Below are 16,117 nucleotides of genomic sequence, written 5' to 3'. Positions count from 1 at the left end.
AGCTATCTTCAACACTCTTTGACAGATTGAATACAATCTCTTCTGTACCAGTTATTTCTCAACAACTGGCACTCAAATATTCTATAGGAATCACATTTTAAAAAGAGAAACAATTTTTCTATTCATTTATATGAAAATAATCCAATCATTTCCTTTCAAATAGAATTATACAACTTTGAGTAATGCTTTTATGCAGAAACAATTGGGACTCCCGATTTCGGATGTAATCGTCATCGTTGCGGGGGGAGGGGGGAGCTCTAATTCCAGCTCAGACTCCAGGGGGCGGTACCTCTCCACGCTACCAACCAATCACCGATTGGTAGTGAAAGAAGTGGTGCCGCCCACTGTACGCTCGGACCCTTGGATCCTAGAGGCTCATTCAAACACCCTGGTGGAGACATGGGACCAGGAGTCACGGGTGGGGGACGGCTCTATCACAGCGACGCACCACAACAAACCCGCTGAATCCAGCAGTCTACTTCTACTGAGGGACCATGAAGTTATTCACTGTGAATAACTTCTTTCTTCTGTTTGTTTCAACATCTGTAACGGAATATCATCGAATTTTAATGACCACTTACGTTATTCCCGGGACTCTTGATGCCTAGGGCAGCGGGCCACACCTTCGTTTAGCGCAACAGGTAGGTTTAATAAGGGTCTCTCTCTCTCTCTCTCTCTCTCTCTCTCTCTCTCTCTCTCTCTCTCTCTCTCTCTCTCTCTCTCTCTCTCTCTCTCTCTCTCTCTCTCTCTCTCTCTCTCTCTCTCTCTCTCTCTCTCTCTCTCTCTCTCTGCTAAAACATATATATTCTTGAGTGTTACCGTATATTCCTACAGGCTTTATAACGGCAGAACGCCGCTGTGTGCTGCCATATGGCAGGTAGACATGTAGAAAGTCAGGTAATCAGGTAGACAGGTAGTCAGGTGGACAGGTAGTCAGGGGGACAGGTAGACAGGTAGTCAGGTAGACAGGTAGTCAGGTAGACAGCCCTGCTCTGCAGGGAGCGAGGCAACATGCTGTCTAAAGCTTAATTTAAACATCAAACTGTGCATGCATGCTATTCATCATCGTTATGACCAACTTATTTAAAATGGTAAAATATATGTTAAATAATAAAAAACGAAAACACTTTGATCATATGCTATTGGGCTTCTTCAACTAGAAGTTAATTATTATAGGGGAATGGCTTTTGTATTAAGTCAGTAGGTACCACTTGGTTTAGTGTGTATGTCTTTCATTTTAGATTTTGTGCACATGCTTGTATACATTCCTAAAAGTCATTCAATCATGTTATGAATATGAATATGTATTTAAAAATAATGGGCTTTATTCACTATGTGGGGCCTGTAATCATCCCATTACTGACAGGACAATTCATTTTAAGTTGACCACAGCACAAGGCCAAAGCTCCTCCAACGGTAAATGTTTGAGTACATGATGTCATTGACATCGCAGGCTACAGTGTATACATGTCAACATCAGAGATATGCTATGTGTTGTCTATGTGTGTGTGTGTGTGTGTGTGTGTGTGTGTGTGTGTGTGTGTGTGTGTGTGTGTGTGTGTGTGTGTGTGTGTGTGTGTGTGTGTGTGTGTTTGTTCTATTAAAACGATTTTATATAGGCATAGGGCTTATTAAATGATGTTCCATTGGTCAAAGTTTTACCTGTGGGAGCGAGGCAAATGTCCTTCACCTCATGTCCATACCTTCCCTTTAGTTTGACTTGAAGCTCCAATATATATTGATGTAAGGGTTCAATATTTGCAGTATGGAAATACCAGCCTGTCAGTACCAGTGGATAAGTGTGCAGAGAAAAATAGGCACTTCATAGCCACCAAAACGTTCAGAAGGCTTGAGTCTTACAATGACGTAACATTTTAAAGTAAAGTTAGGTTGTGGTCTCAAGTTGTTGCATTTACTTCATGTAGTATTGGTGCCTGTTGGCACTCTGGTAACTTCACTGATTCACTCATGACTTATGACTGACTTATTGTTTTGTGGTTGTTGTTGTTTGTGCTTTTCAGGAGGTCCCAGTCTGTGATGGCCTCACCTTCTTAGCTCAAAGTTAGCATCAATTTGGCTGTAGTTCAGTTCTGTAGTTCAGTTCTGTAGTTCAGTTCTGTAGTTCAGTTCTGTAGTTCTGTAGTTCAGTTCTGTAGTTTAGTTCTGTAGTTCAGTTCGGTAGTTCAGTTCGGTAGTTCAGTTCGGTAGTTCAGTTCGGTAGTTCAGTTCTGTGGTTCAGTTCTGTTGTTCAGTTCTGTTCAGTTCTGTAGTTCAGTTCTGTAGTTCAGTTCTGTGATTCAGTTCTGTAGTTCAGTTCTGTAGTTCAGTTCTGTAGTTCAGTTCGGTAGTTCATTTCTGTGGTTCAGTTCTGTGGTTCAGTTCTGTAGTTCAGTTCTGTAGTTCAGTTCTTTAGTTCTGTTTTGTAGTTCAGTTCTGTAGTTCTGTTCTGTAGTTCTGTTCCGTAGTTCGGTAGTTCTGTTCTGTCGTTTTGTAGTTATGTTCCGTAGTTCTGTGGTTCTGTTCTGTAGTTGTGTGGATCTGTTCTGTAGTTCTGTAGTTCAGTTCTGTAGTTCAGTTCTGTAGTTCAGATCTGTAGTTCAGTTCTGTGGTTCAGTTCTGTAGTTCAGTTCTGTGGTTCAGTTCTGTGGTTCAGTTCTGTAGTTCAGTTCTGTAGTTCAGTTCGGTAGTTCATTTCTGTGGTTCAGTTCTGTGGTTCAGTTCTGTAGTTCAGTTCTGTAGTTCAGTTCTGTATTCTGTTTGTTGGGGTGTTTGTGTGTGTTTGTTGGGGTGTGGTGTGTGTGTTTGTTGGGGTGTGGTGTGTGTGTGTGTGTGTGTGTTTGTTGGGGTGTGGTGTGTGTGTTTGTTGGGGGTTTGTGTGTGTTTGTTGGGTTGTTTGTGTGTGTTTGTTGGGGTGTTTGTGTGTGTTTGTTGGGGTGTGGTGTGTGTTTGTTGGGGTGTGTGTGTGTGTGTGTGTGTGTGTTTGTTGGGGTGTTTGTGTGTGTTTGTTGGGGTGTTTGTGTGTGTTTGTTGGGGTGTGGTGTGTGTGTTTGTTGGGGTGTGGTGTGTGTGTTTGTTGGGGTGTGGTGTGTGTTTGTGTGTGTTTGTTGGGGTGTTTGTGTGTGTTTGTTGGGGTGTGGTGTGTGTGTTTGTTGGGGTGTGGTATGTGTGTTTGTTAGGGTGTTTGTGTGTGTTTGTTGGGGTGTTTGTGTGTGTTTGTTGGGGTGTGGTGTGTGTGTGTTTGTTGGGGTGTTTGTGTGTGTGTGTTTGTTGGGGTGTGGTGTGTGTGTTTGTTGGGGTGTGGTGTGTGTTTTTTTAGGGTTTTTGTGTGTTTGTTGGGGTGTTTGTGTGTGTTTGTTGGGGTGTGGTGTGTGTGTTTGTTGGGGTGTTTGTGTGTGTTTGTTGGGGTGTGGTGTGTGTTTGTTGGGGTGTGTGTGTGTGTTTGTTGGGGTGTGTGAGCATGCAGCCCGCTTGTTTGTTTGTTGTCGTCAATAGGAGGAGGGGGGCTGTGGTTGGGGTTGAGGTAGGGCTGGGAGGGACGGGAGAGGACACCAATGTCCTTGTTTCATCTGGACGCTGCCTGAGGTGGTTGTGTGGAAAACAAAATTAGATACAATACCAATCATTGATTAGATTAACAAACACACACACACACACAAACCTAGCGTCTTTGGATCGTCAGCAGCAATCAGATCATGCTAAATATATACGAGCATATCTGAAATCAAACCTTTACTACTCATCTCTTGACATTATATCGTGTCACGTTGTAAATCCCACCAACAATGTATAAGTAGCGTGAATGAATGAATGATTAACCATCATTTATCATCATAAATGTGTCATAAATGAATGTGGTAAAGCAGAATTCCTTTTTTCCTGTAGCATGCTCCTTGGACAAACAGATTTGGCCAAGTTGCTCTGGCGCGTTGGCATGGCTACAGCCTGCCAGGCCAGGTAAACTGATTGTACGTACCTGGTTTATTCAAATACCCCCCGCCCTCCGCCCGCCCTCCCCTGCCCTGAGCTGGGCTGCCCCTGGCCGGCCCGGGAGAATCATTTAGCCAAATGTCCCCTACTGAAGAAGGAATATTTCAGTGGTTCCTGGTTACAGTATGTACAGTGCACACAAACCCTTCCTCTTAACCGTAACCGTTTAGCAAGGCATGTGCTGGTGATAGCCCTGGAGCAGGAAGCTAGATTATCGACGTCTGATACGGTCACGGTGTTGGTCTCAGCTGATTAGTGTGAGCGCTTTAGCGCCCCCCCCCCCCATACAGAGGTTTGTAAGGGATAAGGGGTATGGTGAGTCAGCTGTTTCTCACAGCGAGGGGATTTAGCGATGCATGGTGCACTTATGGTGTGATAGCGGTGCTACTAGTGGTGTAATTAAAGTATTGTGTGTCTTAGGATCAGTACTTTCTTGAAGTCGTTAGAACAATGGCCTGGTATCATTCGCTTTGGTTTTTATCTGAAAGTGTAGGCCTGTGTGAAGGTGATTAGTCACACACCGCCAATAAACCCACTGAGGATTCTACCTATATGTAAAAGAGATTAAAATAAACGATATATATATATATATATATATATATATATATATATATATATATATATATATATATATATATATATATATATATAGCGAGAGAGAGAGAGAGAGAGAGAGAGAGAGAGAGAGAGAGAGAGACAGATATGTGTCTATATATATAGATCAACTAAATCATTTATGAACATCTGCCATTAGTGCCTGCATTTTTTAAATAATTAGATGAAAATACATAAAATGTGTCATTTTTTAATTCCCAATTAAAAGTTAAAAAAGGTTTCTGCAGTTGACAACATTATGCTAACTTGCTAACTCAATGCTACATTTATATCTTAAAATGTTGTGGTTATGACTATATCTGGTCAGGAGGCTGATTGATGGAACAGAACCAAAACAGTTGAACTCACCCAACATAGACAATGTGGAGTGAGATCAACTGTTTGGGTTTCCTCCGAAGTTCTCCACTGCTAGCCTAGCACCATGCTGAAGCACAGGGGGATGGAGCTGCCATTAGCCTAGCACCATGTTCAAAGCACAGGGGGATGAGGCTGCCATTAGCCTAGCACCATGCTCAACCACAGATGTTCTCTGCTGCTGGTAGCATAGCACGATTAGCACATTGCTAAACCACAGGGGGATGGAGCTGCCGTTAGCATAGCACCATGCTCAGACCACAGGCCAAAGAATCACTCATCTATCTCTCACACACACACCTACACATGCCACACACACACCCCCACAACCCCCCCACCCACACACATACACACACACACACACACACCTACACGTACTACACACACACACACACACACACCTGCACATACCACACACACACACATACACACACACACACACACACCTACATATTCCACAGACAAGCACACACACACACACACACACCTACACATCCCACACACACACACATACACACACACCTACATATACCACACACACCTACACATAACAACAACCACGCACATCTACACACACACACATGCACTCAGGCCTTAGGCCTAGCGCTAACAGGGAATTCCCTCCATGTTAGTACATTGTTTCAGGCATGTCATCTGAAAGGGCAGCGGGCCGATGAAAGAGCACATGTGACAGTAGCAGCCCACTAGAACCACACACACACACACACACACACACACACACACACACACACACACACACACACACACACACACACACACACACACACACACACACACACACACACACACACACAACAAAGGGGCGAGTGTGTAGAGGAGACCTGTTAGTCTTCTTGGTCTATGTCGCCACACCCTCCCTGTGTCACCCACAACAACCTGATCTCCCTTCTCACTGTCCCCGCCGCAAGCACACACACACACACACACACACACACACACACACACACACACACACACTTAAACACACACACACACACACACTTAAACGCACACACACACACACACACAAACACATACTTAAACACACACTTAAACACACACAGTTAAACATACACACACACTTATACACACATGCACACACACACACACACACACACTTAAACACACACACGCACACACACTTAAACACACACACACACACTTAAACACACACAGTTAAACATACACACACACTTATACACACGCGCACACACACACACACAAACACACATAGTTCAGTGTTTCCCATACATAGACCATTGTGTGGCGCGGCGCCACAGAATCAACATCGAGCGCCACGAATTGATTCTGTCTTTTTTTTAATTAATTAATTAATTTATTTATTTTTTTATTTATTTTTTTAATAACGCGATTTGGAAATCTAAAAATCGTTCCGTCCATTCATCTCTGCATAGCACTCGTTCTCCCTGTCATTCTCACACACACACACACACACACACACACACACACACACACACACGGAGCGAGAACGACGATGCTAACACATGAACCCACCGATGTCACCCGTCGCTTAGCAACCGGACACGCTGGGGTTGTTAAGTTACCGGACTACTGAAACTACTACGGAGTGATAATAACAAAGACGTGAATCAGGCAATAAATCCAATTTCCTTGACAGCGGTAAGGTTCGGTGTGCATTAAAGTACAGACGGAGTGGACCATTTGCGAACTACTGCAGCTGCTCCAAGTTAAACCCCAAACTAATCGGAATAAGTATTTATAGCGGACTACACCACCTATTCTATTCTGCATTGAATTCTATTCTGAACCGATTGAGGCGTATATATATATGATACTTTTCTATTCCGATTGAGCTGTTCTTCCACATCTATGCAAATCAGATGTGTCCGCATGTAAACGCGGAGTTACATGCACACTCACTGACGGCCGCGTCGCCGCGTCGCAGACGTCAGTGAGTGCGCCGCCGCCCCGCCCCCCCCGCACCACACATTGGTCCTTGGTCTGTGGGAAACACTGTAGTTAAACACACACACACACTTAAACATACACACTCTTATACACACAAACACACACACACACACACACACACACACACACACACACACACACACACACACACACACACACACACACACACACACACACACAGTTAAACATACTCACACACTGAAAATTACAAACATACACGCAGACTTAACCATACACACACACACACACTTAAACATACATTTATTTGTTTAAAGGTCCCATGACATGCTATTTTATGTAATATAGGTATTAGTGGGCAACTAACACAGTATTCAAAGACGTTCCCGAAATTCAGCCGTGGTGCAGTTACAGCCACTACGAGCCAGTCGCACATTGAGCTTCCCCCAAATGCGCTGTTTTGGTGTCTGTAGCTATAATGCAAATGAGGAGGAGCGAGGCGGGTCAAGGAGGAGGGTGGGGGTGTGGCCCTGAGCAGCTTGCAGCCACGGTACCATGCGCTCTGTTTACAGTGGATGTATCGCAATGGCGAGGCGCACACAGCCTTTAGCCGTGTTCTGTAAATATTCTAGAACACACGGGAGTCCTGGAGCTCTATATCTAAATATTATCATATAGCCTACATAGATATATCATATAATATATATTATCACGGCCAAAAGCTGTGTGAGCCGATATTATGAATCTCAAACGACCTCGTTGGGTTCTCCGACGTTCCTGGTTCTTCAACGTCCTCATCAAAGTGAAGTAGACTGAACCGCGACAAGGAGGAGAAAGGGATCGTTGCCGGTCTTAGGAACCTCCGCCTCCGGCGGTGGTCCCTCAGCGGGGCTCAAGCGGGAGACATTCGCCGCCAACAATCCCTTTCTCCTCCATGTCGTGGTTCATGTGTTTGAGGGAGTCAAAGCCAAAGTTCCTTCCCCCCAATTCATTCTCAACCTTGGCTGAGATAACCCCCAATACGAGTCTCGTTGTAGAAATACCAGAGACGAGAGTCCGACGAGGAAGTGTACAACACTTGCGTTACAGTCCTGGAGCTCTATATCTAAATAATATCATATACCGTAATACATAGAAATCGGTATCATTTAATACACATTATCACGGCCAAAAGCTGTGTGCGCCTCCAGACGATATTATTAATCACAAACGACTTTGTCGGGTTCTGCGACGTCTCTGGTTCTTCCACTTTCACATCAACCTGAAGTCGACTGAATCGCACGCTGCCTGCTGCCGGCTGCCCGCTGCCGGGCGATGGTGCCTCGCGGCAACCGGCGGCAAGTCGCAGTTCATGTACTTCAGCGAGTCAAAGCCAAAGTTCCTTTCCCCAATTCATTCTCAACCATGGCTGAGATAACCCCCAATACGAGTCTCGTTCTAGAAATACCAGAGACGAGAGTCCGACGTGTTATGCGCCATATAACACCAAAAGCAGAACGGTTATCCAAATAATAAGGAAGTGTACAACACTTGCGTTAAGGTGCGGCCACACCAGACGCGTATCTCGCGTACCTCGCGTATAAAATCGCCATTTTTTCCATAGGGAACCATTGGTTTACGCGCGTATGAGACGCGTACACGCGTGTCACTCGTAAAAGCAACATTTTACGCGCGTATCGCGCGTATGAGGCGCGTATATTTACGCCATATACGCGCGTAAAGCGCGTATATCGCATACATTTCAAGAGTTCAAAAAATTGAACTTTTTACGCTCACACGCATGACGATTAGCCGTGTTGCCCAATCAGCGTTGAGCTTGACCCGACGTCACGAGTAACCCCTGACTGCAGCTCGCAGATCGAGGAGGAGCTAAATGTGGGCGGGCTTAAACGTTTAACCCCGCCCACATTTAAGGAAAATTCCGCGCAGCATCATTGACTCAGTATCATGGTTTTACCCTCTCTGGCTCCATCTGGTGGCGGAGATCCGGCAGCACATTCTCAAACATCAATACAGCACAGCACAGCACAATGACTTACCGGTATTATGGAAAAAGGTTCATGCATTTGATAGACTGAGACATTCCTACTTTTAACTTGTCATTTCAAATGTCTATTTTAGTATAGACACATATTATTTCGTACACTCAATTATATTAGCTAATTCAAATAAACCAAAGACAGAAGACTTTGCATCATTGATTTTTATTTTCACCCAAGGCAAGAAATGTTGATCTGTAAAGAAGAAAAAAAAAAAGCTTCCATAAATGTTTGACAAAGGCAAGTATCAAGGTATTTTTCTGGCCCATAGCAAGCAATGTACACGAACAGAGAGCGGCAACTTACCTCTAGGCAGAAAAGCGCGCAGTATCATGGACTCGTATTTCCGTCTGAGTCCATGATGCTGCGCGGAATTTTCCTTAAATGTGGGCGGGGTTAAACGTTTAAGCCCGCCCACATTTAGCCCCTCCTCGATCTGCGGGCTGCAGTCAGGGGCACTTGGACGTCACTGGCAGAGAGTAGTGAGCTTGGACAGAAGCATACGGCCGACATCTTTCTTTATTCTGTGTGGAAATAGTAACATAGTTACGCCATTAAATGCTTTTATGGAAACATTTCTAGCGAGAAATGTGCATTTTACTTTCATAATGTTCGCTCGGTGAATGTGAAGGATGTTTGGTTTGATAGTTATGACGAAGAGGGAACGCTCCGTTCACTTGCATGGACAGAGTCTCTGGTTACTAAGCAACCTCAACGTCTTGGCGGACTATATATCTGCTGATCAACACTACGAATGCTGGAAACACACCAGACACACCATGTGAAGTTATTTAACCCGATTATTGTTATTTATATCCGAGATTATTTAATCTAACCCGATCTAAACTCTATCACCCAAACACGGCGGCGTTTGGGTTTCCTACCTCGGACTCCAGCGCAGCCACGGCCGACAACTATCTTTATTCTGGGTGGAAATAGTAACATAGTTACGCCATTAAATGCGTTTATGTAAACATTTTTAGCGAGAAAAGTGCATTTTACTTTCGTAATGTTCGCTCGGTGAATGTGAAGGATGTTTGGTTTGATAGTTATGACGAAGAGGGAACGCTCCGTTCACTTGCATGGACATGGACTCATCTAGGCGAGTGACGTAGGCGCGTATGGCGCGTATGCGACCATTTTTGACACAAAATGGTCAAGCAACATTTTACGCGCGTATCTCGCGTAAAAATTACGCGAGATACGCGTCTGGTGTGGCCGCACCTTTACAGTCCTGGAGCTCTATATCTAAATAATATCACATAATACATAGAAATCTATATCATTTAATACATATTATCACGGCCAAAAGCTGTGTGCGCCTCCAGACGATATTATGAATCACAAAAGACTTTGTCGGGTTCTGCGACGTCTCTGGTTCTTCCACTTTCACATCAACCTGAAGTCGACTGAACCGCGCGCTGCCTGCTGCCGGCTGCCCGCTGCCGGGCGATGGTGCCTCGGCATGACGCAGTTCATGTACTTCAGCGAGTCAAAGCCAAAGTTCCTTTCCCCCAATTCCTTCTCAACCATGGCTCAGATAACCCCCACAACAGTCTCGTTGTGGAAATACAAGACACGTCAAAGAACCGGCAAGAAACACTTGCGTTACAGTGTGTGTATTCACACACACACACACACACACACACGTGGCGCTCGCACGGTCGAGTCTCATTGGCGGGCCAACGTCTCTGGGCGGGCCAGGCAGAGTAAGGGGAGGAGCTGAGATTCTTGGTGACGTCATGAATACAGACATTCCAAATCAGCGCGCTTGAGCCTCCGTTTTTTCAAAGGCGAGCAGAACAGCTAGTGCTCGTTTTACACCAAACGCAAGTTTTAGCCACTGGGGGACCATAGGCAGGCTAGGGGAACTCATATTTATGTTAGAAAACCTCATAAATTGAGATTTTCATGTCATGGGACCTTTAAGTGTCCTTTATAACCAGTGATGGGCAGTAACGCGTTACAAGTAACGTGTTACTGTAATCCAATTACTTTTTTCAAATAACGAGTAAAGTAAGGGATTACAATTACAAAAATAGTAATTCGATTACTTTTACTTTCCCGCAAGCATCCTGCGTTACTGCGTTACTAAACCGTGATTTATTTTTTCCATTGACAGTAAAAGAATTAGGGATTTTGCCGTATTTGCTTTGTGAGACTGTCTCGTGACAATGACGTAGCCTATAGCGGCGCGACGTCTAGAAGTAAACAACACCAACGTGTGTGCAAGACATGGAGTGCGGGAGAGAGAGCGAACATGGAGCATTTAATTCATGGAAGTTCAGACATTACTTTGAGTTTGACTCGGTAAAAGATGTAAAAAAACATTAAAAACATTAATTAGTCAGAAGATCTAGAAATAGAAGGCATAATGCTAGCTATGGGCCAACTTAGCCTATCGGACAGCAATCAGTGCACTTGCAAATGAGTGCCTGCAAGTAGCCTATAACCGATCGTGGTGTGACATTATTTAACCATCAATCTACCGCAAATATGACCAGACAGATGTACATTGAACACATGATACACAAAGCACACCGTCCAACTCGGCGAATGCCGACAGACAGCCCACAACAAGCCAAACATCACCACGGCGGGTGTGCTCTCTCTCTCTCTCTCGCAAGCCCGTACTACACAATCACTCCAACTTATCAAACTCCAAGGCTAGGCTGCTTCACTAAGACCACAACTAACCACAAGGCCTTGATCATAAGCATGCAGTATGCCGAAGCCGAAAAGGACACACGCAGTCGCACACACTCATCTTATGCAAAACAATCCGTTTTATCATCAACATTCAGTCACTGCAAAGATTTAAAGGCTAGCCTCTTACCATAAGTTAGAATGGACCAAAAGTATGTGATTGAGACAGTATTGTTCGGCTTTCGCTTGCTATCCGTTTTTAGTATGACTTCTCAACATTACGTCTTTCTTGTGTTAGGCGCACATGGCTAATTTGCATACGTGCACAGGATTGGCTGGCTCCGCAAGGCAAATAATATAACATATTTAACTATCTTTCTATCCGTCTATTTATTTATCTATCAACGCATGGGTCTAGTTTTAATGTGATGTATTATGTGTGTGTCCAGTCAGACTTGTTGTCTCCCTTGTTCTATGTGGTTAGTGAGCCGAATCACCTAAATGAATTCCCGACGTGTAGTTTGGTAAAGACTTGACTAGGCTATTTATCTATCGAGGCTATTATTTAACAATTATTCGCCAAAGGCTAAGTGAATAGTGGGGAATAGCCCCCGAGACCGAAGGTTTATTTGTTGTTATCAGCTGACATTTTGGGATGAAAACAATAGTTTGAGATGTCAATCATGGGATATTGCCCAATATCCCGAGATAGCCAACCAATCAAATTGCGCCATTTTAGGAGATTCACGTGTAGCATATAACTATATATAATATCTATGTATTTATCTATGAAACACATCCTTCCACACACAGTTCAAACACATAGGCCTACTCTTTGACATTAGAACAGCCTAAATGTTAATCGAGACTTTGGTTTTAATTATTTTATTTCTGTATTTTATTTACATCTATTCGAATGAAGGTGTGTATACACACCAAAACGATTTTCTTTAAATGAGAGACTGTTGCATTTAATATATATATATTTTTGCAATGTGCATCGTTAAAAAGATTGAGACTAATACAAACAAGTTTTAAAAAAAGCGCATACAGGTTGTGTATAGTAGATAGTGTGTTTTTGAAAAGTAACTAAGTAAAGTAATTAGTAAAGTAACTAATTACTTTTGAAGATAAGTAATCAGTAAAGTAACTGGATTACTTTCTTGGAAAAGTAATCAGTAATCAGTAACTAATTACTTTTTCCAAGTAACTTGACCAACACTGTTTATAACACATTAAAGCTCACAAACTCCAGAATAGGAAGGGGCTCTCCGCCCACGTCCAGCGACCACCCCTGACGGAGGCAGTCCCACTCCCTATGAGGCGGAGCACTGGGCCCCGAGGACTGGAACCAGGCCAGGGCCCTGATTGTTCCCCACAGGACAGGGAGAGACTTGAGGTCCAAGCCCTGGAGCCACATCTGCCCGAGTCCCAGGCTCTTGTGTCATTCCACCTGTGTGCTGCTAACTGTGGACGACCTTGCACGGTAAAGGGTTCCTGTGCTTGCTTCACCGCATTAGACGTAAGAGTTCAACACAACAAGTGGCTGCTTTATTTTTTACCTTCAGAGCTGAAGCCAAGCGACCGACCGGTGTCCAGGTTTCAGTCGTTGGTTTGTGCTTGTGTAGTGGTCCTCATGTTCTGGGGATATGTCATCTATTTGCCAAGGAAGCCCTATGATATGGATCAAGCTCAAAGAGCAAGTGGTTTGACAAAACAAACCTGCAAAACGCAGTAGCTGGCATTCCAAGTTAAAGGGGCTAGTGAGAGGATTAAGTGGCGTCCAGAGGTGAGGTCACACGTTTTTTAAATCTCAAAGTATTTGGATTCAGGCTGAAACAGGGAGTTTGTTTCCACTTCAAACCTTTAAACGGCATACGCTCCAGAGCCCTTTGTCCTTTGTGGATTGCCGTAGAGGTGGACTTTGAGGAACCGGCTCCCAATGTTGATATAAGAGCTCATCCTGAGTCAATATTATGGTCCATTTCTGCCAAGTCCTTTCCACCTGACCAAACTCTACTCAGCGCACCTTTAAAGGGTTGGATTCATTTAAACTGACTGCTCAGTCAAGATGGCGGTTAATGTAAAGTGTTTGTTTGGTGTAGATTCATTTCGATTACCAACAGAAGCAAATTAGACAATTAGCATAAAACAAATAAACATATAAGATCTTGAAAGTTTATATGACATTCAAGATCACATATCTTGAATGTCCCGGCCATAAGATTGAAATGTTGGCACACTGGAAAAATCCAGGATTTTAGTCCGATACTTCTGTGACAAGACATGTGAATTTCTTTACTGCTTTGGTTATTCATTACACAAATAAAACAGGGCATTAGCCGAGGAAAAAGGCTGAGAGATGTGATCATTGGAGATTTGATCGGCCACAACAGGAGTTCTTCAAGGTGTTTTAACAAGATTGTTAAGAGCTATCTGTTTCCGTTTCCTCATGTTTATTTGAAGCGCACACTCGCACGCACACACATAGACACACACACGCAAACACACACACACACACAGATAGCAGACACAAACAGACACACACACACACAGATAGACACACACATTGGCTCCGGTGGAATAGTCAAAGAAATTATTGCAAATCACTTTTCTTTGACCTCTACGGAAAACTTCATGAGGTCAAGGAAAGCTGTGACAACAGCTGGGATCACTTGTTTAGATGACCATGTAAATGTTTCTGACTCGAGGGATGGCATTATCTCCTTCCATTTAGTAAAGGACGGTCCAGTGTACCCTATGCTCAAGGAGACAAGGGAGGAACCATCATAGCTCCTTTCCTTAGCATTTAGAGAACATTTCTTATCATGGCTGTCACTTAGATATCAGCTCATGTCACTGGGCTCGGACCCGTCTAAAGCAGTAAGACACTTGCCTAGGTGAGCCACACTCAACCTTTTTAAGGGTCTGTTTTGAAACGTCACACTCCAAACAAAGAATTCAGAATACAAAGCGATCGCCATGGATATAGATTTTGCGGTGGAACCTTTGTCTTAGAGTGGGACTGCTCGCCTCCTGGGATTGGCGATCAGTACGATCAATACAATCAGTTTGACATTCAGTGAGCCCTCATAGCCACTCTCACCTTCGCCTCAGAACCAGAAGGTTTCATTTCCCTCTCGCCACGACCGGTAGGGAGAGAAGGCTGTGGAGGCCTGCCTTACACACATTTGATAAAAAAATTAAAGACAGTTATTTTAATCAATAAGGGGGGGGGGGGGGGGGGGGGGGCAGATACAACTGGAGAACAACAGGCAATATCTGAGTGTGATATCCATCGTACGCAGTCGGTGCTCTGGCTCTGATGTTGACGTCAGACGGGAGAGGGACCCAGTGATCGGCCACTTGGAGGGCCGTGCTGTTAACCGGAGTCCACGCTTGGTGACTCTGGGGCCAAATGAGAGGCCCTTGGGGACTCTGGGGCCAAACGAGAGGCCCTTGGTGACTCTGGGGCCAAACGAGAGGCCAATGGGGACTCTGGGGCCAAACGAGAGGCCCTTGGTGACTCTGGGGCCAAACGAGAGGCCCTTGGGGACTCTGGGGCCAAACGAGAGGCCCTTGGGGACTCTGGGGCCAAACGAGAGGCCAATGGGGACTCTGGGGCCAAACGAGAGGCCCTTGGTGACTCTGGGGCCAAACGAGAGGCCAATGGGGACTCTGGGGCCAAACGAGAGGCCCTTGGGGACTCTGGGGCCAAACAAGAGGCCCTTGGTGACTGGGGCCAAACGAGAGGCCCTTGGGGACTCTGGGGCCAAACGAGAGGCCAATCGGGACTCAAGTGCTAATTGATTGACAACCTCTGGTTGCCGCGATACGGTGACGAATCGCCACAAGTCTAAGTTATGTCTTGTCTGTTCAAATACTTTTTCAAAGGACAAAGCTATTTCCGTTCTCTGAATTCAACACAGTTCATTTTCTGTCTGAATCATCAAAATAATCATCCCAGATTATATCTTGTTGAATAATGTTGTCCAAAGATTTATGATGTGTGACATCTACCTAGCTTGAAATGTTTCATTTAATGAGATTGCGTCTCCGATGACCCCGAGAGCGTCACTGTGATTCACGGCGCCCCAGTGTGATGGACATGAACCCGGGGCGCCCTGACCTCTCACGTGTCTAACGTTAAGGCCGCTGCGCATTAGAACACTATGGGCAGTACTGTGTCGTTGTATCTATATCTATATCTGTCGTCTTTAAACACATAGCCGTTTGTTGTTTGACACACGGCAGGCTTTTATCATCCGCCTTGCTAGACATGTTTGTCTTCCTTCAGCAGAAGGAGTGGTCCTTGACATTTACACGCTACACTGTTGGTTTACCAGGGCATGTCCGTTGGCTAGCTAGCTATAGCTCTCAGTTCTGTCAAGCCACACTTTACACTAGTTTGCTATGAAGAGTCGGTTTAGCTGGAAGGCCTTGCCGAGCAGAGCTGCCATGCTGAGAGTCACCCATACACACACTGTCTCTCCCTCTCTCTCTCCCCCCCCCCTCTCTCTCTCTCTCTCTCTCTCTCTCTCTCTCTCTCTCTCTCTCTCTACCTCTCT

At 44.7% G+C, this 16,117-nt stretch overlaps 1 protein-coding gene across 1 annotated transcript in view; it reads left to right on the top strand.

Annotated features, from left to right (window-relative positions):
* Positions 1-380: 380 nt before the first annotated feature.
* The window catches only part of zgc:194930 (uncharacterized protein LOC557813 homolog), a 28,639-nt gene continuing 12,902 nt past the window's right edge, over positions 381-16,117 (top strand). The window contains exon 1 of the mRNA XM_060077018.1: positions 381-641. The gene's annotated coding sequence lies outside the window, so the exon portion shown is untranslated. The remainder of the gene's footprint in view (positions 642-16,117) is intronic.

Source organism: Gadus macrocephalus, chromosome 17, assembly GCF_031168955.1.
Source record: "Gadus macrocephalus chromosome 17, ASM3116895v1".
Lineage (NCBI taxonomy): Eukaryota > Metazoa > Chordata > Actinopteri > Gadiformes > Gadidae > Gadus > Gadus macrocephalus.
Note: the sequence above shows the minus strand (reverse complement) of the source record. Positions and strands in the feature narration are given on the sequence as shown.